The 27,270-nt window shown below is 38.3% G+C and overlaps 1 protein-coding gene across 2 annotated transcripts in view; it reads left to right on the top strand.

Moving 5' to 3' along the window:
• The window catches only part of ptprea (protein tyrosine phosphatase receptor type Ea), an 86,235-nt gene that overhangs the window by 530 nt on the left and 58,435 nt on the right, over window positions 1-27,270 (top strand). The window lies entirely within an intron of this gene.

Raw genomic sequence — 27,270 nt, 5'->3', positions numbered from 1 at the left:
GATCTTTAATTTGTTTCTATGAGCTTCATTTGAGGCACTTCCAACATGTCGGTGAGGCGCGCCTGGATTGATGGATCTACCATCAGTGTTTTCCTCTCTTTGCTGCACATGTTAGCTGAGGATTTATGTATTTTTTTTCCCTCATCATGCATGGCTATGTGACATGTATTAATCCCTTTAGGCAGGCTCTGTAGCAGAAGAGGTCAGAGGTCAGGGGCAGCAACAGATCAGCATCCTTGTTGCAGATTGCCTTCAGCACACAGCTGGATAAAAAAGCTTGGGAATTATGTCCTATGGTGGATATATCTCTTTATATAATGTATATAAACATCTTTTTTTTTTTTTTTTAGTTTTATGTCAAAATAAACAAGAATTTAAAAAGCTGTCAAATAGCACCAAGATTATGATTACAGTTTTGAAAGTAAGAAAGGTTCAGCCTTTTAAAAACTGAAATTCTTTGAAATTAATTGTATTTATCAGATCACATACTACTAAAAAAAGCAAGAATTTTTAAAGGAAACAATCACTGAACAATCACTTACACCCCTGATTTTAATCCACCTTGAATTATCATGTTTAGTATGAATTTGTAGCAGATGATTCTATAATGTCTGTTTGGAAACTACAAAAAACCACAGACTATAAGCAAGCATTGAATAAAAAAAAAAATGACATAAAAAGATTGAAAGATAGTTGGTTGACTGCTCAGACAAATGACCGGATGAAATAAGGAATCATTCACACTATGGGATAGGGAATAAAATATTATTTTCCACACTTCTTTTCCTGTTATTAACATAGACTAAACTAATTTAAGAAATTCCAGACTTTCCCAGTTTTTTTAAAAACCCTGCTTTTGCTTTCACCTTGATCTCCTGCGGGGACAGTTGTGTTGATTTCAGGGTTGTAGGTTCAAGTCTCAGCTCTAATTTTCAATATCAATGTGTCCTTAACCTGCGTTGCGGTCATGAGGCCCAGTAGTGCCTATGTGCAGCAGCCTCACCTCTGTCAGTGAGCCCCAGGGCAGCTCTGGCTGCAATGTTGCTTGCCACCATCAGTGTGTATGTGAATGACTAATTTGTAATGTAAAGTGCTTTGTCAAGTCTTCTGACTTGAAAAAGCATTACCGTATAAGTACAGGCCATTTGGAATTTACTGTAATTTTAACCTACAGGTCAAATTACGAAAAATCAGTGTTATTAACATGTAAGGACATCAATCAGCAACATGTTCATTTTGGAATAAGGACATTTAAGTTAAATTTGTGTGACAAAAGGTCAATAGTGTTGTAACCTCACTTTCTGTTGCATTGAATTATTCTGCAGCTATCAATGAACCAGGGGAAAATTTTTGGGGGGCTTTTATCAGCTGGGGTTGGTCTTTTTTGGTGGCCTTGAGTTTACTTTTCTGTTATTATCCTTAGCTCATTTTATCTCCAAATGCAGCAAGTTTTGAAAATCTTAACTCATAAATGCTTATAGGGATATTATTTTCAAAACAAAACCTTGTCTCTTCACTGCTGGCACCTGGCATAAAACCAAACATGAAATTTAATAATTCTGCATATTGTCTCACATTCAGTATTTTAACCTTCATTGCTCCCAAAGCAAGTCTAGTAAAACTAAATGATAAGATTTTGGCACAGTAAGTTTTTTTTTTTTTTTTTAGAGACACTGATTTTGTGTATTTTTGTGTATTCCTGATTTGTATTTTCCTTTCAACACAACGCTGTTTTTAATTTTATGGCATAATTTATATAAAATTTGATACAAAGAAGTAATTTTACAATTTTATTGTTTCACCCATTGGGCAAACAGTTTTCTGTTTCTTCTTCTTTTTATAGTCGTGTATGAAGAATTTGATTTGGACCAATTCTGTTTTTTTATCTCAAAATTTTACTGCATTAAAGAAAAACATGTATTTAATAGTGTTGCGCCGATGCCATTTTTTGGCCCCGATACCGATACCCGATACCTGGCTGTGCAGTATCGGCCGATACCGATACCATAATAATGTAAAATAATTGCCATCATGGCTTTGTAAAGCTGCTGCCTACCTTTGTGAAGCAGGAAAAAATCTAATACAAAGTGAATCCAGTAGAACTTTTTATTGCCTACCTGAAATGGGTGACAATAGTTGAATAAACTTATGGCTCTCAAAATGGTATCGGTACCCTATTTGTTGGTACTCGCCGATACCGATACCACAATTTTAGGGCAGTATCGGGGCCCCGTCCGATACTGGTATCGGTATCGGTGCAACACTAGTATTTAATAAGCATCTGAGAGGAATCTGGTGACATAGGGGAGTGCTTCTGCTTTCCTTCTAATACAGTCCTGTTAATATAAAAGATAAGTTAAATAACCTCCAAAATTGCTCTTTAACCCCCTTTGGCTGCAGTCATGAGAGAGAATTTGGCCAGGCGACGATACATTCATAATGTTTGGTAGTTTGTTCAGTATTGATCATTTCAAGTTTCTCCTGGCCTAGCTTCTCTCTTCTGCATGCAAGCGAACTTTCACCCACCTCCACCCCATCTCCTCCATCATTCTCAGTCCCACTCACCCTCTGACTTATTCCACTAACAGTGCCCAGGCCCCAGGGAAGACTGCTCTAATTCTTTTCTAGGTTAATCATCCCAGCGTATGTTGATTCAAAGCATCAAAGTCTTCTGCCGGGGCCCAAGCGCCAAAAAACTTATTTCATTTATGTCATTGTCTGCTTCTGTCTCCTTGAACCCCAGTCGGCCTTAGTAGATGGCCGCTCACAGTGAGCCTGGTTCTGCTAGAGGTTTCCTCCTGTTAAAGAAGAGTTTTCCTCTCCACTGTCGCTACCTGCATGCTCAGTGTGAGGGACTGATTATGAGTCCTCATAATCAGCTGGTTTGCCTTAGATAGAAATATTTTGAAGAATATGATTGTGTTACCTGTATAAATAAATTGAATACTATTGTAATAGCAGCTTTTCTCTCTGTGAGTCTCTCCTGGTTGAAAACCAGTTTTTTTCTTTTTTTCAATCCATAGTCAATTTTGTTGGTAACAAATTATGCATTAAACCTTTGCCTGCTGTTTTACTTGAAAATTAAATACCTTGAAAGAGATTGGACTCTTTATTGTCATACTGAGCAACTGCTAAATTACTTTGTATAAATCTGTTAGTCAACCTGACATGGCCAATTAGAACAGATTAAAGAGGGGCTGCGTTCTGAATGAGCAAATGAGGGAAGAATTCATGGTTATAATTGACTTAAGTTTCTTCAACTCAAAAAATAAGAAATTATCTATGAGAATCACATTCGTAGTCAGACAGACCTGACTTCTCACTCAATGGACTGACATTGGAGCTAACTTGAGTTTTAATTAGTGACCTCATTATGAGTTACACCTTGATTTGATGTCTTTACATTCAACTCAGTGTTGACAGTGTATGATTATTACCAGAGTCTGTGTCCCATGAACCCAGCTACTCCAGGAAGGGGAGGGTGTGTGTTTAGTGTCTGCCTCTTATGTGTGTCTGTGGACTGCTTATATATGTCGGTGTAGGTGTAAGGGTGGGATTGTGTGAATGTTACTCACTGAATGTGAAGTTCTCTTTGTCTACTTTTCAGGTTGAGTGTTTGCCTTCCCCCACCTACTGGAACATTGAAGGCACCAATTATGAGCAGGGCTCCTACCCCTTCTTATGCTTCCCACCATTGAGAGGTGTTTGTGTTTGCTGGCACACAGATTGTTTTATGGGTCCGATATTGGGGACTTCAGTGGGTACTGTCTCATTCTTGGTGGCTGACTGGCTGGGCCTAGGCCTTCTGGCCCTCCGGGGTCTCCCACTAGGATGCGTCCCCGGGCCTTAGACACCTGGGCTTTCCTTCAGGTCCACCTGTCTCTATTTCTTTCTCTGTCCCCTTCTTATACCCTCTTTCATTCTCACCTCCCCTTCAGTATCTGTAACCATTGTATTTGTTTTACTCCCTAAGAGTTTTTCCATAAAGTGTCATATGCAAGTACCAACGAGCACCTTATGGCAACAGTCATCATGGTCTGCTTGTGAAAGCAAATCTGTTGGACTATCATATAGCTCTGGGACATCTATTCCTCAGAATAGTGTTTTTTTTTTTTAAAGACACAGATTTTCCTTGTGTAAAGGCCCTTAGAAGTTCATTACAGAACATCAGTAAAGAAACAGGATCATGAAGCACTATTAGTACGACAGACAGATCAATGAGAAAGTTGTGAGGAAGTTTAAACAGGGTACGCATTTAAGATGTTGTTCAAAAATTTAAAAATCTTACAAAATACTTTTCTATCCTGAAACCAACTATGCCATTACTGCAAACTGAAGAACCCTCCATCCACATAAGCAACACTAAAATTAGCGAGGAGGCCTATATTGACTTCAGAGGAACAGTAGAAATCTATGACTATGGAGCCTCTCTCTCTCTCTCTGAGCCTCTCCTGGATGATTGAGATCCTCAATGTATCTCCAAAGCCTCTTTCCCACTGAAAACCTGGGTTTTTCGAAACCAGGTTGACCCGCTAACCATATGCTTTAGGCTCTTTTCCCATTTGAATGGAATGGCAAGCTATGTGGCCTCTGCCCCCCACCACTGCGTGTCTGATGACGGCTTTACTGATGTCAACAGTGCACTGGAAATGTGTCCATATTGAAGAGCAACATGGATGGGAGCCAGTGCGTACCTTTTTTCTGTTTGAATCCCTCTTAACAGCACTGCTCCATGTTTGTTAAAAGTTAACAGGGTTGTGTCGGCTTGTTAGCTCAGTAGCGTCTGGCGTGTGTTGACGTCCGTACGTTGTGTTCAATGGTGTCACGTATGTCACGTAATTTAGTGGATCAGAGGCGAGGTGATTTTAATGCTGGTCACTTGCTGCACAATGGCAGCCATATGCTTCCCAAGGGGATGGGTTAAAACCAGAGGTACATTTCCCAATGTAAGATCAATAAAGTTCAAATAGATTTTAAACAGGTTTCTCGGCCAGTGTGAAAGTTGTATAAGGGAGTGCCTGACCAGCCAGCACACAAAGCTCATTTCAGCCACTTGTATCTGCAAAATGTATTTTCAATCGTTATCCAGGTTTCATGACCATAGATGAGGGTAGGAATATAGACTGAGCAGTAAGCTCTTTCCCTTCACCAAAGCAGACTGGTGCAGCAGCCACACAGTTAATCTCCATTCTTCTCTCACTCACGAACAGTATCCAAGCTTGAACTCCTTCATTTGAGGCATCAACTCTTCTCTGACCAGAAGGTGCCGAGCTGTGTTTCTTCAGATCGAGAACCATGGCCTTGGTCTTAGTTGAGCTGATTGTCATCACCCAATAACAGGGACACTCTGCCCTGAAACATAGGAATAGGGCAGAAAGCATTCTTCAGATCCTCACCACTCCTCTTCAGCACCACTTCCACATTCAATGGAAACCCGGGGTGTTAGGCTAGTGGGTAGATGGTGACTGATGTTGAAAGAGACTCTTTTTGTACCGTCAATACCAAGTTCACCACAAGTGATTTATGTGTACCTGAACATTTTTTATGTACCCTGAACACATCATCCTCAAAGAGAAACTTGTTTCACGTGTGTGAAGTAGGGCCAGGAATGAAGGTCAGATTAAATAAGGAGATTTTTGGAGCTAAATACAAACAAGAAACAGGCTGCGAAAGACTTTGTACAGAGTGGGAGGCTCACCAATAAACAGGACAATAATCTTAAAGACACAACCAGAGCTACAGTCTGGTGATTTAGATCTAAGCATATTCATGTGTTGGGACGGTGTAGTGAAAATTCAGAACTAAATTCTAACTGAGAATCTATGGTAAAAATTTTTACAATTACAATTTTTTTTCATATATGCACTCTGCCCAATCTGATTGATCTCAAGCAGTTTTTATTCATTAAAAAAAGACAAACATCTCAGTCCCTGCATGTAAAAAGCTGATGAAGTTATAACCTCAGTACTTTAAGCAAAATGCGGTTCTCTAAATAGATGTTTCACAGGGCTCCTTTTGAATCTAAATACAATAAAACCTATGCATGTTTGATATGCCTAACTCATAGATGTGGCACCTGAAATTGACTTGTTCCCTCCTTTTTTTATGTACGTAGTCTAGTTGAGGAGAATATTTGTTGACATTGTGGCACATATCTCTTTTCTGTGGGTGGGCCAATTTTTTAGATATTAAGGAGTGAGTTGAGGTTTGTTTTCACCAGATGCTGTTTAACATCCTAATAAAGCAGTGCTGCTAGCTAACTTTTAATTATGCTTCAACTCTTCCAAGATGTTCTTCACTCATTTTGTTGTTTATCCCTGTTGTAAACGGTGAAATGGTGTTTTGAAAAATCTGTGATGCAGATCCTGTTTGAATGTGGGCATGCTGGGTGAGACAAAAATGCTGCTTGTGCCGACAGATAAAATCCACAGTGAGCTTTGGGAGGAACTGGTTGTGCAAACCTGGATTCTCTGACAGCCTGCTGGATATTAAGCTTAATGCAACAGCTCCGTCCTTTATCCCACATCTTTCCTACTCTGTTGCAAGTCCTTGAAATACTTAGATTTCAATTCTGAACTGTCTCGGGGCAATGGTTTTGAAGCCTGCTGCTGTCTCCTAGAGGAAATGTTTCTCATAGAGGGTAAAAGAAAATGTCATAGTGTTAAGCCCAGCTCGAGGATCCATCCATCCATCCATCCATCCATCCATCCATCCATCCATCCATCCATCCATCCATCCATCCATCCATCCATCCATCCATCCATCCATCCATCCATCCATCCATCCATCCATCCATCCAATAGACCTGTCTGTCTATCATCCAACCATTCATTTGTCATCTATCATCATCCAGAAACTATTTATACATTCAGAAAACCATCCTATCCATTAAATGATCCATGGCAAAAATACACTGATTTGTTTAGGCTACATATTTAAAGCCTGACCACAGCAAGTAAACTGCAATAAACAAGTTCCAAATAATATTTTTTTGATTAATTTCCTGAATTTTGACTCATAGACTTAGACTCAACTTTATTCATCCCTTGGGATTACTCCTTCAGGGAAATGATGGTGCCAGTAGCTTATATAAAGTAGAGTACAAAGTTCGACATTCGGGCTGTGGCAACCCAAGTTATACTGAGATTTTTTTCTTTCAAACAAATAGCAATTGTCTTAGTGTTTTATTGGTGCAAGCCTGCTGGAGCACATTAAGCGGCAGTGTGTTGCAACCCGAGGCTTGTTTGTGCTTGTGGCAGAGGCTACAGAAGGCAAACCCTGCAGTCCATGTTTTGGCTTCATGCAGACATGATTTGATGATGGTATAACATTTGTTTTATGCCATATAGAGAAAAAAAGATAAGGACCCAACCCTCCGCTTTTAACTGTAAAGGGCAGTCTTAGCTTTTTCAATTCCAACTAACTGGAAGAAGTCATATCACATCTTTTATGAGTTGTTTTTGATGGTTTAAAAAAGGAAGAGGTTGAAAATAAAACAAAGCGAAACCTTGGAAGGCAGAATCAGGCACTGCAGTGGTGTGTTTACTTTCTGCTTGGAGGAATTTCTCGGGAATCAGAAAGCCCCTGAGGCCACCCACTGAGAGCTTGGTGACACAGTAAGGGTGTGTCATTAAACACATGGACGGTGTACAGCTGTGCAAACTGCTACAGTACCTGCCCGTCTCTTTTTATCCAATACATCCGTCCTCGCTGTGTGATCTATTCCACACAGGGCTGACATTTGAGGAAGGTGAGACACTCAGTGGTTTTAATTGTCAGCTAACCTCATACAAAGTCCTTTAAATGGAAGATCAGCACATTTACTCCCCTTTGGTTTGAGTCTTTTGATATTTGTTGGATGGGTTCTGGTCAAGTTGAAAGCAGATCCCTTGCCATCTGTTGCACGGCCCCTTTTTCTTCATGTAGCTGCTGATTTTTTTTTTGGCCTCAGGTCAGACAATTTGAGTCACCCATCTCTGATGACCCTGTAAATACAAATGTTCATCACAAATAAACTGATCAGGATTGGGAATCAGGTTTAGCCTAAAATGGCGAGAAATTCTGATTGGTGCATCACTAATCTGCTCTGTAACAAAAGTTACTGTTCTTTATTATACATAAATGTTTAATGGGTTTAAAAGTCCACTGGACTTCATTATATAGTCTTTGCAGACTCTTTTATGGCCTTGATTGTTTATTAGGTACCAGTAAACATGTCAACAAACAATTTCAAATGGCTAAATGAAAAATGTCGTCATCCAAATCATTTCCACCATTGCATTACCAGGCAACAAAAAAGAAATTCTAACTGAGTACTGAGAGTTTATTTAAAGAGAAGTGAGTTAAACTCCCTCTTGAGATGTTTAAAACCCAACAAGGCCAAATTTTAAAAGCAGTTCTTATGTGTGTAAGAGAGAAACCCCCAGTATTTCTAAACAACTGTTTACATTACGTATATTACCAGCATTGAGTAGTAGTTGGTCAGTGATTTCCCTCAAATTAAACGAAACTTAAGGCCACAAAAATGTGTTTCTGTTCTGTTGTTGTCTGGCTCCTCGCCTCAGGATCTACTTCAAATGAAAACCACTCGCTAAGTCTGAGAGTAAAAAAATGTGGCCCAGGGTTGTAACAAATGATGTCACCTCACAAGATGTAATATGGGTGGACCCTCAGGCAACACTTAGTTTCTCCATTGTATATCTGTCAGTTCTCGTAGGATTGCATTACAAAACACACCACATAAGAATTAGAGCATGCGTTTAGGAACATGTTAGAAGCAGCCAAAATATTTCAGGCCAGCAAAGAAAGTCAAAGACTTAGAATTATTATAGTTAACAATAAAGCTCCCTTTAAACAAAAGTTAAACCTGGTTTGCGGAAAACAGGGCGTAGTTGAGAAAATTAAACTCCTTGTACTTTGTGCCTTAATTTCAGTGAAGTATCCGCAAACATGACAAGTATTAGCATAACTGGGATCAATGATGAGGAAAAACAAACATGGGTTCTCTGTGGAAAACAAAAGGAAACCCAGCGGCTGCAAGGCTCTTTAATATGACCTTGACAGTGGAGAGAAAAAGATTAATTTGTTATTTGTTTTATGAATGCAGCTTGTTTGAGTTTGTACAAGTCGGGCAGGGGTGTCAAACTATAGTCCTCCAAGACACCTGAATTACATAATTACAGCGACTCCTGCTAATGACCCGATTATTTTATTCTGGTGCGTTAAGACAGTTTCTTAAAGATGCATAATTTCTGACTTTGTTTAATTTCTGATTTGCCAACACTAAATTAGAATGACTTCTTTTTCTAAGAGGTATTTCCTCTTTTAACCACAGAAAAGAGGAAAAAAACTGCTTTGAAAGTTTGCACCCAAGTAAGTGCTGTTGGTTGATGTATTTATGAACTGAGAACTGGTGGGAGTTTTTCGTTTTGATGCAGTTAATGAGTTTAACAATTTTCAAACTTTTTCAGTATTTTGCGGGATCAAACACAGATTCTCATGCTGAATGATTAGTTAATGTCAAATCTTTAGCAGTACTGTGAGAAAGTTTTTTCCCTTATATAGATTTTTTTTCTCTCTTTGCTCTTCTTTATTTCATTTTTAAAGTTTCAGATTATCAAACATATTTTAAATTTTAAAGATAATCTGGTTAAACACAAAAAGTGTTAAAAACAAAAAAATTATCCACAATTTAACCCACACTCGCCAATGATAGCTGTCACCAGGCATTTGTTGTAAAAGCTTAATTTACATCTTTAAGTATTTATAAACATAAACAACTCAAAGTATGCTTAAGTTTAAGGGTACGAAATTGCCAAGAGTCTGCGAAGCAGTAATCAAAGCAAAAGGTGGCTCTTTTGAATAACCTGCAATATAAGAAATATTTTCAGTTGTTCCACCCTTTTTGTTAGGTAAATTCCACGTGTTAATTCATAGTTTTGATGCCTTCAAGGTGAATCTTCAATTTTCATAACCCTGAAAATAAAGAAAACTCTTAATGAGAAGGTGTGTCCAAACTTCTGGTCTGTAGTGTATATATGTATGTATGTACATATATATATATATAACAGTATGTGTTATCATATATATATATATATATATATATATATATATATATATATATATATATATATATATATATATATATATATATATATATATGAGAACACATACTGTTAGGACCAACGATAGGTGTCAAGGGGTTAATATCTCCACTTTCACATTTTAATAAAAATGAAATGTGTATGAAATGTATCAAGCGCAGCTATAACTGGGACAAAGTGTAAGGGTGAGATAGATTAGGAAGAAGCCCAGTTAAGACAACCGCAATCTTCTACTCTATACCCACAGCTCCGCTAAATTTACATTCTCAGTGCCTGTTCAGATTCAATATGCATATAATTACCAGCTAAAGCAGAGCATGAAGCATGAAAATCAAATGTATCACACTTACCAGAGATGCTTATTATTTATAAACAAAATTCACCCCTCTGTCTATGCGCAGGAAGTCTTTGTATCTCCTTTAAGTATCAGCCATAGAGGCCAGAAAAACTTTTAACAAAAGCAAATCTAAACTGCAGATCGTCGTTAGCCTAACTTGCCTTTAGACATTTTGCTCTAACTGACCAATCAGACGACAGAAAATGCTGACATTTGGGTGGGCCTGCTAACTGGCCAGTTGGGACAAATCCGTAATCTGAAAAGTTTTGGAAAACTTTCCTTATGTGTATTGTTAAGGTAAAATCAGCCAGCACTGCTGATTCTAAAGGCCCTGGGCAGATTTGATTGACATAGCTATGCACTAAGGCTGAAACCACATAAATGTGATGGAAGTAGCACAGCCAAGAGAAACGGTACAATCAATAATACAGCTGGATAGAAGAAAATTAAAGTTTAGGGTATGATTATAACCTAGTGTTGCTGATTGATTGATTGATTGGGCTCACCACTGGTGACAGAGACCATCACTCAGACCCTCAAAGTTTGACCCTTTACTTGGAATTTATTTTTTAAATAGCTTTTATTTTAGCCTCAAATGTAACATCTGCCATTTTTCCTAAGGTCTTGACGATGATCAAGATAGATCTGTGGTAAATGGTATTAAGGCCTTTTTACTTTGCAGTAAAGCCTTTAGAGCTTTTTCTGGGTTCTTTTATGGCCTCCAGGATGAATCGTTAATGTACTCATGGATGACGGCACTCACTGGTTTTCTGGAGTCCCCGGATCTTTAGAAATCGCTTTCTGACCCTTTCCAACTGATGGATGTCACCAGCCCTCTCCTCTGTGCTGCATTTATCATTTGTTACTTTTTGAGATCTCTTCACCTATTTTATCATGTTAGACAGGTTCTATTTAATGGAATGTGCAAATTCATGGTATATATATATATATATATATATATATATATATATATATATATATATATATATATATATATATATATATATATATATATATATATATATATATATATATATATTTATATATACACTCACCGGCCACTTTATTAGGTACCCCATGCTAGTAACGGGTTGGACCCCCTTTTGCCTTCAGAACTGCCTCAATTCTTCATGGCATAGATTCAACAAGGTGCTGGAAGCATTCCTCAGGGAGTTTGGTCCAAATTGACATGATGGCATCACACAGTTGCCGCAGATTTGCCGGCTGCACATCCATGATGCGAATCTCCCATTCCACCACATCCCAAAGATGCTCTATTGGATTGAGATCTGGTGACTGTGGAGGCCATTTGAGTACAGTGAACTCATTGTCATGTTCAAGAAACCAGTCTGAGATGATTCCAGCTTTATGACATGGCGCATTATCCTGCTGAAAGTAGCCATCAGAAGTTAAGTACATTGTGGTCATAATGGGATGGACATGGTCAGCAACAATACTCAGGTAGGCTGTGGTGTTGCAACGATGCTCAATTGGTACCAAGGGGCCCAAAGAGTCCCAAGAAAATATTCCCCACACCATGATACCGCCACCACCAGCCTGAACCGTTGATACAAGGCAGGATGGATCCATGCTTTCATGTTGTAGACGCCAAATTCTGACCCTACCATCCGAATGTCGCAGCAGAAATTGAGACTCATCAGACCAGGCAACGTTTTTCCAATCTTCTATTGTCCAATTTCGATGAGCTTGTGCAAATTGTAGCCTCAGTTTCCTGTTCTTAGCTGAAAGGAGTGGCACCCGGTGTGGTCTTCTGCTGCTGTAGCCCATCTACCTCAAAATTTGACGTACTGTGCGTTCAGAGATGCTCTTCTGCCCACCTTGGTTGTAACGGGTAAATGGTATTAAGGCCTTTTTACTTTGCAGTAAAGCCTTCAGAGCTTTTTCTGGGTTCTTTTATGGCCTACTTAATTTCAACGCATTTAGGCATGTAGACATGGTCAAGACAATCTCCTGCAGTTCAAACCGAGCATCAGTATGGGGAAGAAAGATGATTTGAGTGACTTTGAACGTGGCATGATTGTTGGTGCCAGAAGGGCTGTTCTGAGTATTTCAGAAACTGCTGATCTACTGGGATTTTCACGCACAACCATCTCCGAAAAAGAAAAAACATCCAGTGAGCGGCAGTTCTGTAGGCGGAAATGCCTTGTTGATGCCAGAGGTCAGAGGAGAATGGCCAGACTGGTTCGAGCTGATAGAAGGGCAACAGTGACTCAAATAACCACCCGTTACAACCAAGGTGGGCAGAAGAGCAACTCTGAACGCACAGTACGTCGAACTTTGAGGCAGATGGGCTACAGCAGCAGAAGACCACACCGGGGGCCACTCCTTTCAGCTAAGAACAGGAAACTGAGGCTACAATTTGCACAAGCTCATCGAAATTGGACAATAGAAGATTGGAAAAACGTTGCCTGGTCTGATGAGTCTCGATTTCTGCTGCGACATTCGGATGTTAGGGTCAGATTTTGGCGTCTACAACATGAAAGCATGGATCCATCCTGCCTTGTATCAACGGTTCAGGCTGGTGGTGGTGGTGTCATGGTGTGAGGAATATTTTCCTGCCACTCTTTGGGCCCCTTGGTACCAATTGAGCATTGTTGCAATGCCACAGCCTACCTGAGTATTGTTGCTGACCATGTCCATCCCTTTATGACCACAATATACCCAATTTCTGATGGCTACTTTCAGCAGGATAATGCGCCATGTCATAACGCTGGAATCATCTCAGACTGGTTTCTTGAACATGACAATGAGTTCACTGTACTCAAATGGCCTCCACAGTCACCAGATCTCAATCCAATAGAGCATCTTTGGGATGTGGTGGAACGGGAGATTTGCATCATGGATGTGCAGCCGACAAATCTGCGGCAACTGTGTGATGCCCTCATGTCAATATGGACCAAACTCCCTGAGGAATGCTTTCAGCACCTTGTTGAATCTATGCCACGAAGAACTGAGGCAGTTCTGAAGGCAAAAGGGGGTCCAACCCGTTACTAGCATGGGGTACCTAATAAAGTGGCCGGTGAGTGTATATATACACCATTAAAAAAAAAGAAAACAGAAAAGTCTATGGGGGAGGGGATCATTTTTAAACACATCTCAAGGCTCAAGATGATCCAAATGATGGGAAACTGAGCCTTACGAGGTCCTTTTGTTTAGGTAGAAGACTTTGAAATGGATTGTAAAGATTGCACCAAGTCCAGAGAAGAGATTCTTCCCACCTTTTTCCTTCTGCATCATAAACTCCGGCACAATCTTGGGAATGCATAAAAGTCTTGCCATCTTTCCATATCAACTGCAGGTAGTTTTAATCCAAGAGCTATGTCACCATGTGCAATAACTTCTCCGTCATGTCTCATAAAATCCCATGCCAACGAGGCATTAATGTGGGGCTGTATTCTTTTAGGACCCTGACATCAAATCTGTTTTATGGTTTGCACGCTGTAAAGCATTTCACTGCTGGTTGTGTAGACATGTACCCAGTGTGAAAAAATAGTGAATTAAACAGCGCGACAGGGTTGTTGATGTAGAGGAGGAGTGCTGTATCTGATGAATAATGGATGCTTGCTAAAGCAGCCCATTTCCTATTTATTCTTTCATTGCTGATGCAAAGGGAGATGTGTATGATCTTCATGTCAGTGCTGTAATATTTTTATTTTGCTTTCAGCGATGTGATGGATTTTGAAGGCAGAGAGAAAGCATGGGCAAATATTTTTACACAAGAAAACGGGAAAAGCAGTAACTGATCGATCAAGAGTGAGCAGAAAACAAGATGTAAGATAAATCTTCCAATCATTACAAATGTAGTTGCATGACAGAGAAGAGTGTTTCCGGCTGGTTTATCTCTAGCTTTAGAACATGTGGTTTGTGGGTTGAGGTCAGATCTTTTTCATTAGAGGCACCTTTTAACTTCTGCCTCTTTTTTGAGCCGTTTTGATGTTGAGGTTTGGATGAGCCTTGTGAATGTCTGTAAATGAGTGCCACTGGATGCACCAGTCAGTGAGACCACACTGGGGGTTAGCGTACACCCTTTGCATGCTAATGGATGTTTATGGTGCAAGCATGCACCATAAAGCACTAATGTAAAGGAGTGTCAGGTACTGTACAGATCAGCAAGTTAGAGGCATTCTAAGGGTTGCAACTCTGTTGGAAAAATAAAGGTACAAACTGAAGCATAGTTTATCTTGCTGAATCTCCTTTAGGAATGTCATTTTTTCCTTCTGCAGACTGAGAGGAGAGGCTAGTACAGCTTTTACCATAGATATAGAATAAAGGGTACATGATACGTATATTTGCTTTAACATTGGTATCGGAAAATGGTTAGTTATTTTTAAGTTGTTTTTTAATGGTAGCTGCACTAATTTCTAATATGAGATGTTTAAGGCAATCTTAAATGTTCTGCTCTTCAATGGGTCGCCCTCGATTTTTATTTGTAAAAAAATGCGTAAACTACATTTTTCCCTTTTCTTTCAAGATTTTTTTTTCTGTTTTATTGTTTCTGCTGTTACTGCTCTGTCTTTTAATGGATTTTTACTCATGTTTTGAGAAAAATGTTTTGTTGATCAGTCCTTTGAGTTGGTAGCCTCCAAATCCTGGTGCTCAGGAACGCTTACACTGCAGATGTTGTGTGTCTCTGTTCTAACACACCTGATTGAAATGATTGCTCAACCTCCTCAGCAGCCACTAAGGGCTTTAGAAGCATGTTAATTACTCATAGGTCAGGTAGGTCAGGTGTGTCAAGATAGGAGTACATGAGGAGCAAGGCTGGAAAGTGACTGTTCACTAAGCCAGATATGATTTGCAACAAATGTTGTATGTTTGTCCTCTTGTTAATCATCCCTTAGAAAATAAGATAAACCTCAAATGAGTATAAAACCATTGAGAATATGAATATATTTGTAGTATTTTCTTATTATCAATAAAACTCTGTGTTCAGTATATTTGTACTCGCAGATGACTTGTTGCTGCTTTGAGTCACATACTGATCTGTTTTCTGGCCTCATTTGTGGAGCGAAAATTTTACCAATGCAAAGTTAAGTTACAGTTTGTTTTATGGTGCTATTTATTCTAGAAAAAATGTCACTGATTTCCTCTTACCTCATTAATTAGTTGTCCCATTCACATGATTCACAGTGTTATGCTCTTCAGTCAGGTCCCAAGTCTTGTTTTTGTATCCCTGCAGTTTATAGCACCATCACATAAATTTTCCCTTAGAAAATCATTCCCTGTAAGAAGTGATCGATAATAAACATGAGATGAAAAGTGCTCTTGGAAGACTGCATTGATTCAGGCATGTAAGAATATACTGCCTGGCCTGTGACTGTCACGCCGACCTTCACCAGCGAGGATCTAATCTAAATGTGTCGCCAACATCTTGACTTTGTATCAAGGTGTTATGACTACAATCATCTCCATGTGCATGATCGCGTTATGCAACCTCATGCAAATGAGCAAAGCTGCACTGTACTGTATTTCTGCTTAACATCCCAGCATTTGGTTATACAATATGTTTCCCCACTGGGAAAACACACTGTTGACAGTAACAGTCCTCAAAACACTGCCAAATCCCTTTTTGTGCTCAGCCAGAAAATCTGCTAGAGCCGCACCATTTGCTCACAGTGACCGGGTATTGCTTTATCATCTGCTGCTTTGACACCAGCAGATATGCAAAGAGTGAAAACGAATAATAGAAAATAATAGAGTACAGTATTTTCAGCTTGTTTTTGACACGTTGACTAATTATTGATAAGGATTTTCATAATATATCACAAGATCCATTTAATTTTTAAAAATATATGGTTGTTTTTGTCTATTTTTATTACAATGTTTGTTGAACAAGAAAACCGTTTTCTTTTTTGGATATTGTAATATGAATATAGTCATAATTAGCAATTCCCAGATCAATAATTAAGAAACACTTATAATGGACCAGTTTTTCTCTTTGTTCTTTGTTCAGGCGAAAATGTTGATGTTATTTTACCTATTCTATAAGCACACTTTAAAAATGACATTTTCTCATCCTATGACTCCTACAGTAGCAACAATGATATTGTTTACTTTTTTAGACTTATTTAAAAAAAAAAAAACAGTTCATGTTATTGAGATGATTTGATGTATGAATGGGCCCAATCTAATCTTTCTTTCTGCTGTGGATTCAAAAGTACTACTTCAGTTTAACAACCTGCATCATTATTATTATTTTTTTTTTTTACTGTTATCTGTGATTGAACCTGAGATAAATATCATTGTAACCTGGTCTAAAATAATAATGGAATTCAGCACCTGCCAGGAAAGCCGGATCGTTGCATCTCTAATATCTAACAAGGTCAATTGTTACTGTTACTGGACAAATTGCAGTCAGAAAAATCCACATTTATCGAATCTTTTCCTTTTGAGGTGCATAGTTATTCTAATTAGTTCTATTCATTGTTTTAAATCAATAAAATATGTTTTTTAAAAGGAGGTCCAGATTTTAAAGAATAGAGCTATAAATCAACAGACCCTAAAAAAGCCTGATGTTTGTAAAAGGTGCTGTTTTGTTTAGCTTTGAACACTTTAACAGAAAATAATGCCAGGATTTCAAATTAAAATAAACATCCTGCTGTTTTAAAAAGCACACTTTATTGCAAAGCCTCTGACTTAGAAATATAGGAAGCTCTCTGTGAAAACTGTAAAAACAAATCCTGGAGATGCAGTATAAGCAACATATGGTGGTGATAATTGAGCACGAGCTAACAGCCGTGTTTCTGCCGCGCACACCCACTTACTGTATCTGCTTTAAAGTTCCACGGCACCTCATGCAGTCATTATGTGTTCGATGATGGAGAGCAGGTCACAGTCATTTGTTTAAGAAAGTCAAGTGTTTTCTCTGCAGCTTTCAGACAAGAAAGGCTATTAGGAGGTAAAATGGAGGTTGGAAATCAGTGGGATTATGATAATAATTGTGTTTTTAGGGCTTAACATTCCCAGCTGTCTGCAGTTTAGAACTTATACCTTTAATTCTCACATTTTATATAATAGGTTGTAATTAATCCAGTCGCCCCTTGGATCTAAAATTATTTCCAAAAATAATCTCAACAGCACAAAAGTACTTAGATTACAGCTTTGTTATCTTTTTATTGAAGAGGAATACAAGATAATGATAACAAATCTCTGTGGAAAACTTGACTTGCAAAAATGGGCAACAACCACAAACTTAGCAGCACATTTCCAATAAAATGGCTTCAAAATAAAAGCATTGACTTGATCAAGACTTACCCTAACCTGATTGGGATTGGACTTGAGGATAACTGCACAGAAACAATTAAACACACCTTGATCAACTAAAACAACATTGATAAAAAAAAGGGGAAACTTCCTTCACAGTGATGTTAAATACTGATAGATAAAAACTTATAAAGTTAGAAAACGTGTTGCTCCATAAGGAGGTCCTATCATTCTCTCTTATTGGAAGTAACAGCAAATTGTTAAAAAAAAATGTATTTCAACATTCCCTTTCAGGAGGTTAAAGAGAACTGAATATGTATAAGCAGATATGTATTTTAATCATGTGGCCCTTTAAATAATACATTTGATATCCTGTTAATATAAAGATTTGCTGGACTTGCTTATTGCTCTGGTGCTGATATTTATTGTTAGATCACTTCCTGTTCATCCGGCTGCACATCTTCCCATAAACACAATGAAACAGTTTTTTTTTTGTCCTTCAACTGGAACAGAGTGAATCTTTGTAGTAGCAGATTGCAGTGTTTTATGCAGTGAAAATACTGGTTTCATTTTTACATTCCCTATTGGTTATTGACTAGTCAACGTCCCCAGGCAGCAAAGAGTGACACATTGCTGCTGTTTTTATATCGCATAATTTGTTTGCTGCTGAGAGGGAAGATCAACAAGCAGACAGAAAAAGGGTTCAAACATCAGATCTGTTGTCTCGAGAGGGAACCCGCCTTCCCTTCTCAGCCTTCTCTGACACTCCCTCATTTTCAGCCTTCTGTTCTTGCCTGAGATGAAAACCGGAGAAAGATCAAGAAGATTGCAGTCGACTTGAGGAAGCCTTTCTTTGTTTGAATTTACCCCAAAACACAGATCTATTTTTTATGCTTCTATTAAATTAGAGCAGTGGTTCAGTTTGTTGTGTCCAGCAGCATTTTGGAGCTAATCTGACCTTGGATGCAGCAGTCCGAGCCGGCAGCGATGCTCTTCCAACTTGGCTGATTTTCAACAGGAAATAAATAAAAGGCTTTGTGCTGCTTCCAGGGCATTACTGTACTATCGCATCCAGCAGCTGGGCCTCAGCAGGGAGACTAGTTAGCTGCTTAGTTAGCCACAGAGATTCCTTTAAACTCATTACTGCAGACTAGCTGGATTTTACAGTAATTTTCTTATAATAGTAATTTATAGTAATTTTAAGCTGCTCTTCTTCTTTTTGTACAGAAACTGTTCAGGTCCTAAGGTATCATAATCCAATTAATGAATAATTTGTTAAACATCTTAAATGCTAATTTAGATCAAATAAAAATATTTAAAAAGTGTTTTTATATAGGCTGTATATGAATTTAAATTTAGCAATAAGTGATAAAACACAAAAGCTTACATGTCATAGTCATTTATTCAATTTGATTTCATTATTATTTTTTTAGGGGCTGCTCAGTGGTTCCCAGCCCATCATAAAGACACACCAAGACACATCAGACAAACAACCAAACCTATGCACCCCAGCACAGCATTTCTACAGCCATTTCTATTAACTGTTTGGGGTTCATAACAAACCTAACTTGAACAAAATTCACAATTTGAATTGAGTTCAAACACAGCCCCAATCTCAGAGAACATAACTGAGGACCAGTTGAATGTCCCCACATGAACCTTTAAGTCCCTGCATGTAGGGTGTTTTACAAAATACCCCACATTGTAGGTAAAACAAGACCACCCACTCACAAACTTGTCTATCTTTGTGGGGCTTTTCCATTGATTTACAATTATTTCTAAAGGCTAACCATGACCCTTACCCTAACCATTACAGGTTCATACCTAACCCTATCCCCAACTTAAACTCAATTCACACCTTAGTTCTAAACATGACCCTGGACTCAAAAGCAGTATTGCATGCATTGGGCCCCACAAAGAGAAGTAAGTGCCCACGCATGATAATTTTCAGGAAAACGGGCCCCACAATGTATTATAAGCAAGAACAAAGACAAAATTTAAAAAGATTTACTCCTACAGTCATGTTTTTGGACAGTCGGATCCAGCACCCCCAGAGAGAACCCTTGCATACATTGGAATACTGTAGGAACTCCCACTTACTATAAGGCAAAACAATCCTACTAAAGGCTGATTTATACTTCCAAACTAGGTCGTCTGCGTAGGTGTCGCTGTGAACGCAAAGACGTCCCCGCCCCCTATGCAGAGATTCTGCTGCACCTCTCCCAAATTGTAGGTGACTGCAGACAGTGCCGCAGACAGGAGGCTTCTGATTGGTCAAATCTACATCCGCTTGCTGGCTTGTTTTGTTTGTATGACTGCAATTGCGGAAAACAACTCGTGAAGTTGAACCAGCTAGAAGAGCAAGTTGCGCGAGAACACTGGGAGCCTTTTTCCACCTGAATCCCCGCTCTTTTTCGCCGTCATGTCCCTCTATTGTCGCACAAACTTGCCCTCACTTCCTCACCGCCTCAGCTGTATTAAGACCCACAGCGTATAGCACAGACCGCGCTCAAAACTGAGCATAAATCAAAAATGTCTGCGTCAAGCTCACTGCGACACGCTGCTGCGGGGAGTATAACAAGCCCTTAAGCCCTTCATTATGCAGACTCTCAGGCTGGTTTTCCACTGAAGTTCGCAGATTAACATGGGTTTTCAAACATGTGTTGCCATCCTAACAATTGGCATTTGGCTCCTTTTATCGTTTATCGGATTAGGTAAAATGGGAGAAAAATCTGAAAAAACATACAAACACGATATGGTCCCACAAACCAGCGGTCCCTGATTTTGGGAAATGATGTGGTTCTTCTGGTTCCTTCTGGTTCCCTCCTCCCAAGACCCCTTTTGCCGCTGGGTGCTCGTCCCCATTTTGACTTACCAGTGGTAAGTCTGACATAAAGTAGTGGAAAATTGCAAATCTCTTTTGGAAAGTAAGCTTGTAGTAGCGATGCAAACAGCATCGGTCACGAGGAGTATTGGGCTTGTGCATGCTCACACACACGTATACATGTAATAGGCGTTCCCTCTCTGGAGCTGGTACAGGGTTTTGCATGAACATTTTTTAGTGGAGAGGGCAGGTCTTTTAAAAAATTTGCAAAAATCCTCCATTATACCTGCAATAATAAATGTAAAAGTGGCTGCATACAAACAGTGAAGAAAACCAGATTCCATTAGACTTTTAGTCAAATAACCTTTAGTAGGACACTAGAAGGTTATCACGTAAGATTGTTGGTCCAAATTCTCATTCATGAGATAAATTCATCATTGTGTTGCCTTGAACATACTCTCAGTAACTGATTGGTTTACATGAAAAGCAGGTCCACTTCAAACAAGAACCGTGTTAGCGAAGTCCTATAACATTGATGAAGTTAAGCACTGTTTTTATATTTTAATAAGAGTTTATCAGTAAAATACACTTAATATCACGGGTAAATAAGTATGATTGTTTTATTTATTTTTTCAAGTTTTAACACATTTGACACATTCACATTATTTATTTTGTGAAGGTAGGTGTTTCTGAAAAACAGCTAGAGCTCCCATGTCTCTGCTGGATTGTTTTCATTACATCCCAGCAGGCGTTTGATCGTACAATCTGCCACCATGGCTGTCACTATTAAGCTAATAAAATTTGGAAGAATATGATGCAAAAGACATGTTCTTCTAGCTTTACACCCATATCATTGCTGGGTGGAGTCAGATAGGAAATCCAACATTCTTCAGGCAAAGCATTTCAGCCTGTATTCCTTTGCCTATAAATGTTTTCTTTTTTTTTGTGTTCATATCTAAATGGGGGAGTGGTTGAAGACTTAGATAAAAAAAAAAATGGGTTGGGGTGTGGATTGAATATTTTTCCCACTTCAAACCACAAGTATAACTGTGGAGATGAAGAACTGAGCTGTGGTTGCATGCGTCAAAAAATGGGTCCCCTCGCCTCTTGAAGGGGAATTTTTAACACATCTTTCATTTGCATGTGCCCAATTAGGTTTCCCTGAAATCCTGCCAGGCTCCTGTCGGCAGGGGGGCCACCTGCTTCTTGGATCTAATTTCTTAAAGCTTTCAGTTTGCCAAAATCTGCAGGGTTTTGCCTGTCAGGTCCCATTTGGTTTTTCTTTTTTTTTTTTCTTTTTTTTTTTTTTTGCTCAACCGCTTGTTTTGGGTTTATTTTTGACAAGAATAAATCCTAAAGATGAAAAGACTAAATAAATAGATCTACATAGGTCTCAAATAAAATGGAATGTATCGACGGGTTTTTCAAGAAAAGCCTCTTGGTATTAAAACAAAAAGAGTCATGGACTAAATAGGCTTTTTGTTTGGCCTATAAACTTTTTTCAGATGTCTTTAAAATCTGAGATGCCATTTAAATTTTACCCTAGTTTACCCAGTTTTTTTTTTTTTACTTTTTTTTTTAAATCTAAGGATTTTTACATGTAAGAGAAAAAATATATATGCTACAGGTTTATTTTAGAGAAACAGCAGCTTGGAGGAGAAAGTCGGGGAATTATAAAATATTGTTAGGGTGCAAGCCCTTTACATTTTTTATTTTAATTTTCTTTAAAGTGAGCTAAAATATATGTTGTAGTTTGATGTGTTTATGTGCTGGAAATTGTGGGATTTATTAGTGTTAATGGTCCATCTGTAATCCCTGGCTGTTGCTTGGTGCATCTTTACAGGGAACATATGAGTTGCTGTCGTCTTTTGGTAATTTTCTGTTGGATTTAAAACAATGTGCTATTTAAGGGTGCTGCTTTCATTACATTCTTACATTTTTACAAGTAAAAACTTAAAATCAATAGGTTAGACTTAAAATTGTAAGGAAAAGCCTCTCATATAATATACCCCAAGCATCTATTTATTTGCTTTTACTAAGCATGTAGAATTCAGCCTTTTCACACCTCTTATCCATTTTGTGTATCTTTGTTTCCCATTTGTGTTTTTTATAAGGACTCTCACAATAATGATCTACTGAACATTATCTAGCAATTTTTAATGCAGTCTTACAATGGAGTGATTACAACAGGATCTCCATTCATACATTAAAGGATATGATCGAACAAGATTCTGATCTTCATCAGTGCATGATGTGAGGTGATGTATGGGCTGGTTGAGTAATTAGTTCTGAAGAAATTCCTAACTGGGCAAAGAAATTTTTTTTTTTTTACTGTTTTTGCCTCCCAATTAGGGGACCCCTGGCTGATTCCAATCACTGTGCTGTTTAAGTGGAGCATCTATAAATATATACATACCTCTGTTTCCTCCCTTTCATCCCTTCCTGTCTCCATTTTATAACACAAACCAAACCATTTCCTACCTGTGTATTTAAAGCATTGCATACAAGCTTCTTTATTTTCTTTTTTTTTTCGAAATGGGAACATAAATAATCTTTTAATATACACTCAGACATAAACTTAGTGTTTTGGCATCTTTCTGCAGCAAAAAATTTGTATTTCATTGTATTATGTTTGTAGCAATGAAATCCTTAAAAGTTACAAAAAAATTGGTTTATGCCTTTTTCTTATTAATGCTCATCATTGATATTAATATTTGTTGGCTTTAAGATTCTTAAAATTGATAAAACCTTTAACAGCTTTTGAGGGAGGACTTTATGAGAATGTGCTTCAACCCTCAACATGTATCAGTAAGGAGATGGACATCTTCCTCTTTCTTGGAGGTCTTTATACTACAGTGAGCAGCGAAAGCATTCCTGGTTGTTTTTAGCTGATTAAAAGCAAGAAAATAATTTATTAAAACCATACATGTGTGCGTGCAGATGGCGCAATGGTTAGTGAGCACGACCCATGTACGGAGGCCTTAGTCTTCTGACCCCGGTTCGAATCCCGCATGTCTCTCCCCCTCTCTCATACCCCCTTTCCTGTCAGCCTAACATCAGAAAATGAACCACTAGTGTTGTAAAAACTCAAAAAAGAAAAAAAAACATACATGTTGGATGTTGACCTTCACTGATTTGTGTTAGGGTGAGGCATTCTGCAGTATTTTACAGGCTTACATTGAAAGTGTCAGTGAAAATATAATAAGCTGGTTGAGATCTGACAGCCGTTGTTTGTGTCAAGTCAGCTGATTGGCAGCTACTCTGATGTCATTTGTTCTTGTGGGGCAAGGGCAGGTCACACTAAGTAAATCCTTTTTTTCCCCTTTCGGTCTGTTTCCATCTGTCTCAGAGTTTCTCTCTACCTCTTTAACCATGAGATTTCCTTTAATCTTTTTCTTTGTTTTTGATTACTTTGTTGTTCATGTAATTAAGGGAAGTAATACCAACATCAGATTTCCCTGTCTTACATGATCCGTATATTAAAAAAATCCAATATTTGCTTTGTTTTGGCGATAAACTAGCTCATCATTCAAATGAGCATCGGTGTGAAGTTCTGCAATAAACAGAACTGCTGCCAATGAAACACTGTCATCTGCTTCAGTTCTTACATTTCAGCTCAGTTTCTGATGTGTCTGTGTAAAATCTGTGACTTTTTCCACGGGAGGCTAATAAATAATGCATCAAAAGCTTTTGCAGCAGCCAAGATGGTTAGGTTGTCATGACAAGCTATGCAAAGAAGTCTAGACAGTTGGGTGCCATTTTTATATCACAGATGTATGTTTCTGGTAAACTCTGTATACATTAAAAGCTGTTTTATAACAAGCCAAATGGTATAATCAATTATCTCCAAACTGTAACATAATTTATCGCCAGTTAGAGCTGCTACTGCGAGAAGCCGTTGGTTTAGTCATAATCAACCAAATTCTGTTTGTTTCTTTGAGATCTAAAGTCTCTCTGTGCGGCCTGCCTAATCACTCCTGACCCGTTTAGAAATGAGTATGCCTTTGTTACTGTGCAGTACCGTCGGTTCAGCAGGAACAAATAGTGCCTTTGTCTTTGATTGCTGTGGCTGGGATCCAAGTTATCTGTAGGCGTAGAGCCGCTGTAGGAACACAGTAATCCAGATTCAGTATTAATGATGATTTAAGTAATGCGTTTTTGACCCTTTGCAGAAGCTGACGTCGTATCCATTGCTAATTCTTTGTGTAATCACAAGGTCTGCTGCCTTTTTATGTCATGAATGCATTTCTGCTAGAAATTTCTGGATGTGAAGTGTAGCATGAATTAACCTTTCAGAATTCGCTTTCCATCTTTCTTCTGCTCACTCTAGCTGATACGCTAAGTTTAATTATTCTGATTGACCGGGTCCAGTAGAGAATGGCTTAGAAGAGGATCCATCCTTCCTTCCTTCCTTCCTTCCTTCCTTCCTTCCTTCCTTCCTTCCTTCCTTCCTTCCTTCCTTCCTTCCTTCCTTCCTTCCTTCCTTCCTTCCTTCCTTCCTTCCTTCCTTCCTTCCTTCCTTCCTTCCTTCCTTCCTTCCTTCCTTCCTTCCTTCCTTCCTTCAGAGGAAATGTTGCAATTGCTGCTACAATTCCCACAGCTCCAAAACAAAGGTTGTAAGCTTACATTTTTTTCCTCTTCAAATATGCCCACCTATGAGCCCCAGCGGGTCTGACATGCAGAATAATTGCATGCTGAAGAGCCGTGAGGTGTGAGCAGTCAAGCACAACCTGCTGTGAGGGCAACTGATATGAATGGAGAAAAGATGATCCCTCCTGACTTGTCCTGGGAAGTAGCTCTTTGTTCATGGCAGAGTGATGCAGCGATAGATCCACGTGAAATCTATCACACAGCTGCAAGTCTGGCAGTCAACACCAACAACACCCCCCCAACACACACCCACCATCACCACCCCCATCCTTATCTGTGCTCCTCAGATGAGCACGTGCAGCCTTTGTTTACAGCCTTTTACAAAGATTCACACCAGCAGTCCTCATTATACTGAGATAAAGGAACATATTTTAAATAATGCTGAGCCTGATACCTACTACACTGACAGCGTTTTGTGAGAATTCATAAAGAGACACCTGGTCTTTCAATTTGAAATTATAATAGCAAATGGCGCAGTGCTCCTCTTGTTTCTAAATGTGTAACATGTGTATCTGGTTTCATTACAGTGGTGGCTAAAGTGAACGTTTGCCATTCTATATCCGTGACCAAATGAGCTACTAATGCACTGAACATAAAGAATGTTACAAACTTTGTTAGGGGTGAGTATTGGCAATGTGTTGCCATACGATATGCATCATGATTAGGGCTGAAACAATTAATCGGGATTAATCAATTATTGAAATAACGGTCAACTAATTATTAATCGATTAATTGTTAACTGGACTATAGAGATTCTAAAACATGCCTTTAGATAACACGGCAACTCACTTAGAGCATTAATTAAGTTTTAGTTTCACCTGGTTTGATTTAGTAAAAAGTCTTCTTTAAGAAAAAAAATGCTATCTAATTATTAATAGATTCATCTAAAAAAATTATCATGCAGATTAATCGATTTGCAAAATAATCATTAGTTGCAGCCCTAATCACGATACTTGGGTCACAGAAGGATATTATCACAATATTGTAATATCATGATATATTGTGATATGTAGTGAGTATGTAATGTGCTGTAAAGGCAAATAAAATAGACATAAACAAAATTGGTCAAATTGTATGAATGCAAGAAACCTTAAACATGCTAAAAATTATATTATATAATTATATTCAAGATTATATAAATTATATTCAAGAACTCAATTGTAAATTGCTTTATTTGACATTTGACATCTTTGCTATGATGACAGAGAGTTGATATACTGCAGTGCTCAGTTCTACTTGTTTTTTATCAGACTACCCTTTAAGATAATATTTCGGCTTCAACGTCTTTTATAACCTCCGTTGTAAGTTCTCATCAGAAGTGGGCATTTATTAGTTTAACATAAAACAGTTTGAATTATTGTCTAAACAAGAATTTAAAATTAGCGATGATAAAAACCCCCATTAAAAAAACTGATGAATTGTTGTTTTTTTATTTTATATTTCACTGTTTGACCCTTGGGGCATTTGCAAATTCAAAGTATAGGATTAAATGCAGTCACTACAGGATGTTCAGTGATATAACAATATTTTTATGAAACTGGTATCTTGAAGAAAATCTTGTATTAAATTTGTATATTTGTTCAAGAGTAGTGTTTGTGATTGTGGCTCCATGATTGCTGTGGCATGCATATAGAACTATACAGTAAACTTCAAAGAATGAATCAAGAGTCTTTCAGTACCATAAAATATTGTGATCAGATTTAAAGGCCATATTGCCCTAGTGCTTATTTGTCATTTTAGTTGGGAGCAGATACGATCTTCATTGTTTTATGTATTTGACCAGCCCTATGAGTCAGTCTAAAGACTGTTATAGTGGTTATAAGTCTGGTTAGTGTGGCTTATTAATATGTGATTAATCTTGACAATGTAGATTTAGGCTACCAACATCGAAACATGCAACAAAGATGGACCTTGGTTTCGGGCACAAAATAATAAAGCTATACTCAGGTCAGCCTTACTGTTATCTGCTCAAACTGTTGCTCTCTTTCACTCCATTGACACCTTTCACTTGTAAAAGGTGCTGCTGTTGTTACCACACAATTAAGCTGGTGATTAATGTATTATTTTCACTAATAGAAAAAAGATTTGTTTTTCTACAGTTTGACTGGTCACTGATTATGCTGAAATTTGGC

The sequence above is a fragment of the Cyprinodon tularosa genome, unplaced genomic scaffold (genome assembly GCF_016077235.1).
Source record: "Cyprinodon tularosa strain WSP-4 unplaced genomic scaffold, ASM1607723v1 ctg185, whole genome shotgun sequence".
Taxonomy (NCBI): Eukaryota; Metazoa; Chordata; class Actinopteri; order Cyprinodontiformes; family Cyprinodontidae; genus Cyprinodon; species Cyprinodon tularosa.
The sequence above is the reverse complement of the archived record's forward strand: the minus strand, read 5'-3'. Positions and strand labels throughout refer to the sequence as shown.